The sequence below is a fragment of the Parasteatoda tepidariorum genome, chromosome 9 (genome assembly GCF_043381705.1).
Source record: "Parasteatoda tepidariorum isolate YZ-2023 chromosome 9, CAS_Ptep_4.0, whole genome shotgun sequence".
Lineage (NCBI taxonomy): Eukaryota > Metazoa > Arthropoda > Arachnida > Araneae > Theridiidae > Parasteatoda > Parasteatoda tepidariorum.
The window spans coordinates 44,202,256-44,215,705 of NC_092212.1; the positions used below are offsets into that span (position 1 = coordinate 44,202,256).

Consider the following 13,450-nt stretch of genomic DNA (forward strand, 5'->3'; position numbering starts at 1 on the left):
TATATTGGTAATTATTGGGTTTATGTAAATAAAAGTTCGCATATAGAACTCCTAAATGTCTACCCCGTATTCCCCTTATCTGATAAAAATAAAAAGATTTCATTTCGAAATTTCGTAATTATTGGGATAATTAATTGTTTAGATGAATAGTAGGGGTAATTAACATGATTAAAGCGATCAATAGCACATGTGTACCAAGAGAGAGAATTTAAATTCGGATTACGTGTTCATTATTTGATAAAAAGAAAGAAAAACCAAAAGTTTGAAGTTGCATATTTTTTAAAAATTTTATCTTATAATCGGCGTTGAACAGCCGACCTTATTTTGAGTTTACGACTACCAGTGTCCATCTCCGTAGCAATGTAATTTTTAATCCAATACAGAAGACAAGGTAATTCACAGACCAAGCATTGAGGCAAACTAGCCTTAGTGTAGGACTTTTTGATGGAATTAACCTCATTTTCACTACATGAAGAGGATGACCATAAAAACCTTTCATGGTTAGCCCGTAGACAAATAGAAGGCTTGGTGTAATTAAAAGTAATTCTTATAATTGCAAAATTAAAGCTTACGCAAAGTTAGAAGTCTCAAATTTTGATCGCGTGTTGCTTATCTAAGGAGTGAAAGAAGGAAAAAAAATTTGTTGAGATATTTTACAATTATTGAAGTAATTAGAGAGTAATTAGCCTAATAGACAATAATACTGAGTTGCTCCTTTCTGCAGAGATAGAAGTCTCAAATTTGGAACATGCGTTTTTATAAGATTAGCAGAGAAAGTAAAAAGTTTTATTTCAATATTTTGCAATTATCCGGGCAATTTCTGAAAATGAAAAAGCTATGCTAAATAAAAGTTTACCAAGATACAAACGCGATAAGAACGATTGAAGATGTGCAAGACGTGAATGATTGTTCTACTACTGCTCACTAGACTCCAACTTTGTTTACTTTACTTGTCAGTGACTACGTCTTTCAACAAAAAACTAAACAATGGTAGGTAAAAGTGACCACGTCATTCAACAAAAAACTGAACAATGGTAGTCAATTTATGTACACTGCTCAAAAAAATTAGGGGAGCACATGGTTTTAATGAAATTACGCAAATATTTACACCGGTAAGTAACAGAAAAGTAATCATTTATGATGTAAGACCGAGCAGGAAAAAGAAGAAGAAAACTTCATATGCAAATAAAAGTTCATGACGTCACAAACAAGAAAAGAAGATAAGAGCAGAAATCGGGATGTAGCAGAGACGTCTGTTTCACTGCATTAACTCAGAAAGTTGGTTTCTCAGTTATTGTTTTCGAGAAAGGGTGACTTGAAAATGTCTCAACAACGTGATTTACCTGAATCCATTGCATGGCGCATCACCGGCAGACTGGAATCCGGGCGAACACAACGCAATATGGCGGACGCTGTTGGAGTCAGCAGAAGTGTCGTTGCAAGGCTGTGGAATCAATTCCAAGAGACTGGAAATGTGAGTCGTCGCCAGGGCAGGGTCGACCACGTGCAACAACTGCAGCTGATGACCGATATATACAGTTAACAGCTCGTCGTAACAGAACAGACAATGTTACTCAGCTGCAAAGACAGTTTCTCGTGGCAACAGGATGAAGAGTTTCCACCCAAACTATACGGAATAGGCTCCATCAAAGAGGTCTCTATCCTCGTAGGCCCATGGTCTGCATTTCATTGACCTCAAGCCACCGTGCGGCTCGCAGAAGATGGGCTACTGAATATCAAGATTGGGAGCAACGGAATTGGAGCTACGTATTGTTTACAGACGATTCTCGATTCAGTCTGGAGAGTGACACCCGACGTGCTTTGGTGTGGAGGGAAAGGAGCACTCGAAATAACCACACTTTCATTCGTGAAAGGTCACACTACAGACGAGCTGGTTGGATGGTGGGGGGAGGAATAAGCATAGGTGGACGTATGGACTTGCATATCATTCGGAGCGGTACTTTGACGGCCCGCAGATATGCAGACGAGATATTGAGACCTCATGTCATACCCTACGCAGCAGCCACTTAAGATTCCTGCGTTTTACAAGATGATAATGCGAGATCACATACAGCTCGTCTTGTGGAGAACATGCTGGAAGCTGAAACAATACAGCGTATGGAATGGCCAGCGCGCTCTCCTGACCTGAATCCAATCGAGCATGTTTGGGACGTGCTTCGGAGACGCATTGCTGTGAGACCAAGGCCTCCATTAACTCTCCGTGACTTGGAGATTGCCCTTCTTGAGGAGTGGAACTGTATTCCCCAAACTCTCATCGATACCATCATCGCATCCATGGGAAACAGGTGTGCAGCAGTTTTAGCTCTTCGAGGAGACCACACGCCTTATTAACAGTACTGCATCATTTCCAAACATTACTTTTTTATCGTTTACATGTAAACCAATTGTTGCCTTAAATCGACTTTTTGTTTCTTTTTCCATAGTTTCCATGAATTAAAGCTTAATTCCATATGTTTTTACGTCTTTTTCTCTGTATCGCGCTTTGATACGTATGCACTATCCATTTCATGCAGCTCTGTGGATGTCTCGCACGATTTTCTTACTTTCTTTGCTTGCTCCCCTAATTTTTTTGAGCAGTGTATAAAGATAACAAAATTTCATTTAAACCTTCATTTTAATTTAAAAATAATATAATTTCTAGTTTTAGAGCTATGTTTCGATTTCTTAAAACATTCTTTTTCTTTCTTAATAATTCTTTTATTATAATTCTGAAAAATTATATTGAAAGTAAAGAAATAGATGAAGTATCTTGTGCTACCACTATTTTATTTAAAAATTATTTATAATGTTTTTGTAAACTGCAGTAAAACTAGTGAAAAAAATTTAAACTTACTCGATTTACAAAAATTGCTGACCATTGTTGGCAAGAACCTCGATAAAGATAAGTTTAGCATATGTCTAAGCCTATTATGTCCTTCTTCTATATTTCAAGAAGTAAACAACATTTCGAAATCAATGAAAAAGAATTAATTTGGAAAAAGTGGTACGGAATTACCGTTTTAGTTTAATTGATAACTATTTAAGTGATAAACACTTCAGCTTAAATGAACATTGCTAATGCTAAAGATTGCATTTCAAAATATATTTTGAACACGAAAAATCTGTGTTGATAGAATACAAAATCTAACCGTATAGAATACAGAATCTGAAATCTTTTACATTTTAATTAAGAAATCTATTTATTGTCAAAAAGTAATTGTGATACCACTACAATCGCAGTGGATGGAAAGTGGCAGCGAGCAGGAACGAAAACTCTCTAGTTTCACACAAAAAGATATCATTCTTGTAAAGTTACCTTTTAATAAGAGCTTAATTTAAAAAAAATTACAAAAACTTCAAATGATACATTTTTGAAGAAAAAAGGCAGCTTTAAATTGGGTTAAAAAGCTAATTATTACTATAAACCAATTACATTTCGTTTTTTTTTCTATTTGTATTTATACAAATACTTGACCTTGCCTAATTCGGGTGTGGGTATTTCAAATTTGAAATTAATTTGACACCTAAAGTAAAAGATTTTCTTAAATGGCATTTTCGTTCCCCTTTTGTCGAAAAAGCACAAGTTTTAAAACGTTACATACTATAAAGCATCGCATAAATGCTACAACAAACTTCTAGGGGAGAAAGGGCATATTATCAGGATTTAAAGCTGCATAGGAACCAATTCCTGGAAAACTCGTTATAAAGAACTTCGGACGCTAATTATGACGCGAAACATGCGTAGATACGCGTGTTAAAAGAGCAGGAAGAAACATGTTTGTAATAAAAAATGGAGACTCTAAAGGCGCATGACGACGCTTCCGGGTTTGGGTTCCTCGGAGATGTCAACTTGCTCCGGACAGCGAATAAATATTTTCGAGTGACATTTTATTAATTGTGATTCTTGGTTTAATAAATTAAATTTATTTAGTTTTTAACCACCACTATTTCTAAATAATTCGAAGGCTTATATAATTGGCCACTTTGCTACAGTTGAATTTTATCAATATCACAAAAACAGTCTACCGAGTGCTCTGATGATGGTGGAGTGTGCGCAAACCTTTTAGAAAAAGAAAGCAAATATATGCGAATTTTAGGTAGTAGTTATTTAACGATGTGTAAATTAATTTAGCTCGTCCGGAGCAATTGCCATCTCTGGTTCCTATGCAGTTTCAATCCTAATAATGTGCCTTAACTTTCTAAAAAGTTTGTCGCAACATTTATGTGATCCCCTGTACGTTTTTAAACTTGAACATTTCGACAAAATATGTGATCTAAAATGTCTAAAATCTGTCAAAAAGCTAATGGGACACGAAAAGGAGAAAAAAAATTGTTCACCAGTGTTATTTATTATTTACAACAATTGAACAGTATCAACTAAATGGTCTGTAAAAGTTTTCTTTTGTTTTAATATATAAAAACAGCTAATTCAGCAATAGTCATAATTTAACAAAATCTAATTAAATAAATCATTTAATTCTTCTTATTAAATTTCACAACTGCAGATGCACAATTTAAGGCAAACTATATAGGTAATGAAAATTAAGAGCATTAGACAATATTATTGAGTGATTCGAAATTATTAAACTCAGTGGAAATCATTGATTTAACCCAAACAGTTTGTGTCACGTTTGAACGAAAATTTAAAACCGGCGAATTTTATTTTTAGTGTATTTTTATTAAATTATATAACTGCTGTTAACAATTTTTCGCCGTTAAGGCAGTTTGAAAATTCCGCATATGGAGGACCGGGTTCGAATCCCAGTCGATACGAATTCCGCATCCGGCTTGCACCGACCATAGTGCGGACGAAAAATATCCTCGGAGGTAAACGGATCATGGGTTAGAGCTCCCTTGCCGTCAGGTTAACAGTAGGTGGTTCTCGTGGTCTTCCTCTCCGTGTAACGCAAATGCGGGTTAACTCCATCAAAAAGCGGACTTCCTCCACGAAGGCAAATTTCTCCCAATACTCGATCCAAGAGTTCCATTGTCTTCCGGATTGGGTTCAAAATTACAAGGCTACGGAGTTGGACATTAGTAGTCGTAAGAACTTCGTTACTATCTATCACTAAAGCATACAAGATTACATCTACTGACGCTCTCCAAGTACTTGCTGGGACAATCCCTTTAGATATGGCAGTAAACGTGGAACCTCAACTTAATAATATTTTCCAACACGAAGAAGAACACATAATCTATAACCTATACCTACACCTTTTATTTACCATACGGCTGAAGAAGTTTTAATTAAATATCAACTACATTTACCTACTTATAAGGCACTAGAATTATTTACAGATGGATCGAAACTTTTAGTCAACAATGAATTTAAGACAGAATGTGCTTTCGTGGCCTATCTGGAGGGAGAACCTGTTGAAAGAAAAACCTCTCGCCTCTCTGATCACGTCTCCGTGTTTAAGGCTGAATTATGGGCCATTCTCCAGTCGATTCGTTGTATTAAAGTGCAAAGAATTACAGATAAAATTTCAATTTATACCGATTCCCTGTCTAGCCTGCAAGCTTTGGAAAACAACAACTCTAAAGAGTATTTAGTCCACTAAGCAAGAATTCACAAACAATATCGTTTTACATTGGATAAGAGCACATGCAGGCCATATGGGCAACGAGGAGGCTGATAGGTTAGCCAAATTAGCCTGTGAAAGATCAACTATTGACCTGTTTGAGGATCCCAGCAGGCGGACTGCAAGAAAAACTTTGGAATGCGAAAAATTGATTGAATGGCAGGAAAGATGGAGTGACAGCTTTACAAAGGGAAGGCCCAAGTTCGAGCTCTTCCCGAAAGTTCAAACGAGGAAAATCATGGGGAATTTCTTTTTAAATCAATTCTTATCTAATCATGGCTGTCGTGGACAACATCAGGCCAGGTTTTTTGGAGGAGCTCAGCTGTGCCGTACCTGTCAGCTTATTGAGGATTGGGAACATATGTCCAAATTTCAAGAGCGTTAGAGAGACATTTTTCCATTCAGAAACCACCTATGAGTTTAAAAAGCAGCATTGGTCAAACCCTAAAATAAAAAAGGGAATTGAGGAAATAGTAAGAAATTTGTTTAGTAACAAGGCACCTCCCTGAATTCTGATGACCTCTTGCTGCCTATTGTTAGGAACGATATACTTTAAATCTCTTATTGATTATGTTATGGTTTGATTTTTACTTGAATTTTGTCCTAAACTTTTTTTTTTTTTTTTCGTTTTAATGTCATGCCTTTTGTCAATCTCTGACCCTATGCAATTCCTCATTGAAATTTTAATCACCTGTGTTCCTAGAGTACGATATACATGTCTTTTTTTGGTTAAAAGAAAAAAAATCCATGGAATTTGATACCTTAAGTACTGTGATGCCAGCTGTAATTTTATTCTGAGTTACCAACATCTTATATTTAGCCATGTGGAATTGTTTCCTTTTATTAACTTTGCTGAAGATGCGACATCAATATCTCTTCTGATTGATACAGTTTATTTTCTTTGTTATGTTTGTTTGTATTTAGTTTATTTCTAAGTAGTGCTGTTTTCTGGATTTCATATTTAATATCCTACCTATTTATTAAAACTCTAATTTGAAAATTTGAATATGTTTGCTCATGTAATTGAACTGTTAAGCACACTGCGAAATTTCGGAGTGTCCCCGGATGCCCCCTTACGGGGGCGGGGCGGGGTTAAGTTAGTTATTAGAAGTCGTAAGTACATAAAATTGGGTCGAGTGTTCAACGACGGTTATAATATTATAATTATAATATGGAGGACTTCTCAAGAGTTTAGTCGAGAAACTTTTCCTCTTGAATTTTTATTTCTCCCAAAGATTTCTTTTTTTGGTAAAAAAATCTTGTAAGGATTGAAAGGCACAGGGTCTTGGGAAGAGAGAGGATGTAATATAGCATCCCAACTGAGTAATCACCTCCTACAGCAAAAAGCTTCCTCACGGTCTTTTATAAGTAGTCTGCGCAGACTATATGAAAAGTGAACCAGTTGTGCGCATGAACCCAAAACCTTTTACGAAAGTAGATGAGAGTATTCATCATATATACTTGAGAATTGAATCTGTAGTGGTTGATCAGTGAATAAGGCAAACCATTAATATTCAGAAATAAAACAAATTTTTAGTCATATATTTGCTACCACTTTCTTATTTTAACTAGATTTTGTATTAAGTGACTTTCAGTTAAAGGAGGCGTTGACTGAGATCTGACAACACAATTTTTGTGTCGTTGTCATAGACACATGAGATCTTGCATTCCCCTTATGAAATATGACTCTTTCTGATTCGTTTCAAACGCTGTTTCGCTGCTTTGGGAAAAATATATTTTTTTAATTTCAACTACCATAATATGGAAGCATGGTGTTTGCTTTCAATCCTGCCCATATATTACCTTCCCCAAAATCGAGACGAATTTTTCGAATTACTAATTCATTTTTTTTCTGTTGAGCAAACATTTAAAAAGAATTATAACTTCATTTTGATAGTTTATCAAAATTACAAGTGTAAGGATTCTAACCCCTTCACTGATATCCTTTTCTCATACCTAAAGGAATGGTCAGTGGCCGCGATATAAGGGAAGTTTCGTTCCCTTATCTTAGAATTAAGGACTCAATATAAGGATGTAAAAGTAGATTTTGTTCTACTAAATTTTAAGTTGGTTATGTATGAATTTTATAGTTTTTATGATATATTTCAATACCATAATTAAGAAGTGCAGATAAATTTTTATCAGATGATCTAATTAATGAAACGAACTGCATGAACAATCATAATTGAAATGTATGTAAGATAAATCAGAAGACCTAATTAATGGAAAAAACAATATGAACTTTCATTACAAATGAAATATGAATCAGATATATCAGAAGTTCTAATTATGGAACAAAACGCTTGAATTTTCATCTCAAATGAAATATATATCAGATAAATCAGACGGTCTAATTAATGGAACGAAACGCTTGAGCTTTCACCTCAAACAAAATATATATCAGATGAATCACACGATCTAATGATTATAATTAATGGAATGAAACACATGAATTTTCATCTCTAATGAAATATATAGCAAATAAATCAGACGGTCTAATTAATGGAACGAAACGATAGAACTAGATAGAAATGAAAATGTATATCAGATGAATCACACTGTCTAATGATTCTAATTAATGAAACAAACCGCATGAACTATCACTACGAGCATATTTTGCATTGAAAGACATTAAAAAAATATGTGTATGAACAACGAAAGTATTTATTCACAGTAAGATTTACAGTCTTTAATATTGTTCTCTCCACAAAACTTTAAGTATCAGTTTTTATTGATCACCTGACAAAATTAAAATACTTTTAGACGACCAGTCTTTTTACAGTTTTAGAGAAATAAAAATTTTGGTTAAATTTTTTTGTCTCAAGTGCTAGAAAACTCATAAAACACTCTGTCGTTCAAAAACTAATTTCATAACAACGACTAATTTAAATAATTTTTATAAAATGATTAAATAATTTTTCACATTCGGTGCTGAATACTTGAAATCCGTCTAGAGTAGTTACAATTATAACTTTTTGGAACACTATGAAATTATTATACTAAATATATCTTATGTAAGTTTAATCAATGTAATTTGGTAAAATTAAACATTAGCCTAATTATTTATATATCAAATCTTTTCTACCAACTTCACTTTTCTGACTATTTGTTTTATAGTCAACTATATTGAACTAAATATTCTGATTATCAAATAAAAGGACACTATCATTTTTCAAAAAGAAGCATCAATCTTAGAGTCATAGTTTTAGACACCCGATTTTATAGCATCCAGTGACAAAATGGAAATTTTGATCTATAGCTCTGAGTCAAAGATATTTGATCTTTAAAAATCAAAAGAATAAGGAAGATTTACTGTATCAAGTAAATTCTTCACATTCTTTAATGAAAAATTATTCAGAGTAAATGAAATGGCGATATGAGTTAAACATAAAACATTCTATATTCTTTTACTTGTGTTATCATTCTTTTTTGAACGTGTTAAAATCTGACGAGTATTTTATCAAACATTTCCATAATCTTATATTTTCTCACTTATCGTTTCACATAATATTTTTCTCATTCTTTTTTTAGCAATAGAAAATGCTTCATAAATAAAAACTATGAAGTATTATCGGAAAAAACATACATCTTAATTTCTTTATCTAAGCATGTATAACGATGCACTTAAAAGTTGCAATATACCTTAACAGCAGAATGGCTCGGGCCAATGTTCCTGAATCTTGGCTTAGTAAAGATTCAAAGGGCCTTTATTTTTCCTATATTTCCCCTATATAGAATTTTTCGATTCACCCGATATTTTACATCCATTATTTAGCCAATGTAGGTTCTACATTGGCCAATGTAGGTCCAATATAGGCCACTCTAGGACCAATATTAAAAAATCTAGACATCCCAATATTGGTCCCTCCGTGTATGTTCTTTAGGACCCATATCAAGCCAATTTTGAACCTAACTGCTGCCAAGGTAAAATTGTTTCTAGGGTAACTATTCAAGTGGATTTTTATCTCCATAAAGAAAACTAAAGTCATAAATGAAAACTAAAAAGAAAGAATGAAAAAAAACATACTATTAATAATTTCTTATCGAAGCATAATATTAATCGTATTAAAATTTGAATGCAGTTTTATAATCGTTATTAAAACAGAAATTCAACGACATGAGAAAATTGATACCATAATAGAAACTATAATGAAAGGAAAAGTAGTCTTTTTAAACTTTCGATATTAAAGTATATAACTTTAAATTTTGATATTTAATGGTTGGTTTGGTTGGTTGGTTGGTTCGAATGCCACTTGCCACACGGGCAAGCCTGCTTGGTGAAACCAAGCAAATTTAAGACAGAGTGTGCTATTCTTGTTTTTCAGTGGCGCCATCTATGGCCAAGAATTCGACTTCTGCCACACCATACGTCACAGCTGTTTATAAGGCGGACCCATTTATACATTCATTCATTCATCCACAGATCGTAATTTTGACCTGAATCAGAGAACGATCGATCTCCAATCCAGTACCCCCAGAGTCTATGGTTAGTTATGGGAGCCAGATTTATGGGAACATGGAGGACTTTGCGATTCGACAGAATTTTTAACGTGCATCAGTCACAGATATTTTATTGTTTTGTGATATTTGCTAATGCAGAAAATAAATGCTTCTCCATTTTACAACTAAGCTATATTCTAGATCAGTGTGGACCGATCCGTGAGGATCCGCATGCAACTCACCTACTCTTAGATCCTTGCTCTTCTTTTTTGATGAAATATTTTAATTTAAAGTTTAGAATATAAATTGTCTTCTCGCTGCTTTAAAGTTTTAATCAATACTATAATTAAGTCAACAGGAAAATTCTGTCCACGAATGTGCAACATTCCTTTTACAGTAGTGCAAAATATAGTGCTGTTATAAAGAAAATGGTAAAGTATTTACACTTTTTACTCAGTGATAATTTCCCAGCTTAAAGATACACAGCAAAAGAGCATGTGCAGCAAAAGAACTTGGCGCAAAAGAGTATGTGAATATTTCTAACGAATTATGTATGCAAACGTAAGTATCCGACAGAACAAAGCAGTACATCTAATCTATATAAAATTAAGGGTAAACTAAGCGTAAAGACCCTACCACTTTTTTTTAATAAAAGCACTTGTTCCAGGTCTGTATAATCGAATGTATTCTTCCTCGGACAGAATTTTACGTGGACCAAAGTTTTTCAAAGTTTACGTAAGTAGTACCTTATAATCTTTATTTCCTAAATAACAAACAAATTGATAATAATTATAAACCGTTATAATACTGGCCGTGCCAACTCCGAATTATAATTTCCTTTAATACAAAGGTATTTAGCACAGCTACGTTGCTTTGTTGCTGTTAATTGCACTGTTCACCATATTTGATATTGAAATGAGTGAGGCGCCATTTGAAAAATCAAATTAATAGAGCAGGAATGCCACAGGCGACAAAAAATGTAAGAAAGGGTAAAAACTGGATTCATTTTTTATTTATTTAATTATTCAATCATCACTATCACCATGACATGTATCGTAAATTATTCAAATTTACAAATAAAAAAAAATAGTGCGTGGAGTCCCTCCGCGCGGAAGAAGTTAAACTTCGTAGCCTGCGACTTTAATTGTAGAAGAATCAGCAGTCGTAGAAGGATCACTAGTTCTATTCAACGACTCTTTTTTTCTGCTCCGCTCGCTTCTGTGCTCTGTAATAACGGTAATATTGTGCATTTTTCCCTCGTGGACCTCTTGAACCAGTGGAAGTGCTTGTTGTTGCCTCATCGTCTCGCCATGGAAAATGTATTTGTATTAATAATGTATGTGAATGCGTCATAATGCAATTTCAGAAGAGAAAACCTAACAATCAATTGATATTCACAAGAGACGTACCTTGACATAACCTTAAATCCGTCGCATTGTCCGTGGGATTGTTTTCACTCATTTTTTACAATTCTTATCCACTAAATTTGAAAATGAAAAATACTACCCTATTAAATTATATGTGTATCAAAACAAACTAAAAAAAATATTTATAGAAAAACAATACTTTTATGACTTTTATTATTTTTATGCTAGTGAGAACCAAAGCAATATGGAAATGAATGAGGGAAAACTGGATCCAACCACGTGATTTCCCGGCCAATAAAAATGTGGCGTTAAACGTTTAACGCAACCTTGTTGGAAGTCGCATAAGAAGTATAACTTCAAAAATCCTTTGCAGTCATCTTTGTTAGTAATCTGAAAGAAACATGTTAGAAAAAGTTGTCAATTTTAATCTCTTTAAATAGATTTTTACTTCTCGTTAATCACCACTTTTTACATTTTTAATCGCCTGCGGCATCCCTGACAAAGTGAAAATGCAACTAAAAATGCGTTTGAATTTTTGATATATAATGATGGAAAAATTACTTGAAATTTAAAATTAAAAATACTAAAGTAAAAATAACTTACATTTCATTACCACAAGAAAATACTTTTTTATAAAGCGGAACAAGTTAGTATCTCTGTAACAATACAGAATAATTTTTTTACTATTCATAATTAAACTGTGTCTTGAAAATTTGAAATCGATACGGTAAAGAGAAAAAAAAAACCGGTGGTTATACCATTTTAATTATAGCCGGTTTTAGGGAGGGGTCAAACAAGCTTTAACATGTTGAATACCATGGGGGTCACTGGTGAACGGCGAAGCCAAGATTATTAGAAACACATAATTCGAGTAAATTTTTAATTTTTTTTAATATTATTATCGTTAATAAAATGGTTTGAAGAAATTAATGCATTATAGAAACACAAAAAATTAGTTTTATTTATATACACAGAGATGACAACTTGCTCCCGACAGCGAATAAATATTTTCTAGTGGTAGTTTATTAATTGTGATTCGTGGTTTAATAAATTTAATTTAGTAGATTTTCATTCTCCACTATTTTTAAGCAGTTCGTAGCCATACATTCGTTCGTAGCCAATTCAACACTTGTATCAGGCATACCCTCCAACTTATGAGGATTTTGAAAATGATTCTTTCTAGTGGTAGCGAACCAAAGTAGAAATTTTTAAAGCAAATGGATCTCTCATAAAGCTTTTATCAGAACTTAAGAATCTAGCCATATGGCCTGCACTTTTATAAGTAATAGTGAACAAGTTACGCTAAAATTATTTTTTTTAAAATATGTATTAAGACATTAATTTTGCCACCGTCTGAAAAGGAGATTTCTGAAACTACGGAAATTCCGTAGCAGTTGGAGGGTATGTGACATGCATTACAACGAACGAAAGAGCAGATATGGCATGCCAAACCTTTAAAAAAAAAACTAGCAAAATCTGTCAAATTTAGTTTGTAGTTATTTACCGTGTGGCCAGACAGGCAAGCCGTGTAAAATTAGCGTGGCATTCAACGTGTTAAAATATTCTTAATTTGAAACTATTTATTTTAGACTTTTTTCTCGGGTAAAAATCAGCCCTACATATATTTTATAACTTTCAAAAATTCTTAGTTAATAATAATTAATGGATGATTTTTCTCTTCCCGAGAAAAAGCTAAATGGTTTTGTATACCAGATTTAACTCTTTTTCATTTTAATAGATATAAACTTTCAACCCCGGTGACTTCTTAACAATTCTAGCAATTCTTAACAAACATTTTTGTGCAGAAAAATTCACATAAGATTTCAATCGAAAATTTAAAAAATTTTCAAAATTTCTTGTTCAAAATGCCAATTGTTATTTTTTTTTTAAATCAAATTTCGTAAAGCAATGATTCATATCGTGTTTTATACTTTTCACTCTAAGACTAGTGGCATAGATAAACTTACCATATTTATAATAACTTTTTCGGTAATTGGGTATACTATAGCCTACGTCACAGGTCGTGTTATTCCTACTAAATTTAACTAGTAAACAGCATTT

At 33.4% G+C, this 13,450-nt stretch overlaps 1 protein-coding gene across 1 annotated transcript in view; it reads right to left on the reverse strand.

Annotated features, from left to right (window-relative positions):
* LOC107449950 (uncharacterized) overlaps positions 1–13,450 on the reverse strand; it is a 246,812-nt gene that overhangs the window by 142,329 nt on the left and 91,033 nt on the right. The window lies entirely within an intron of this gene.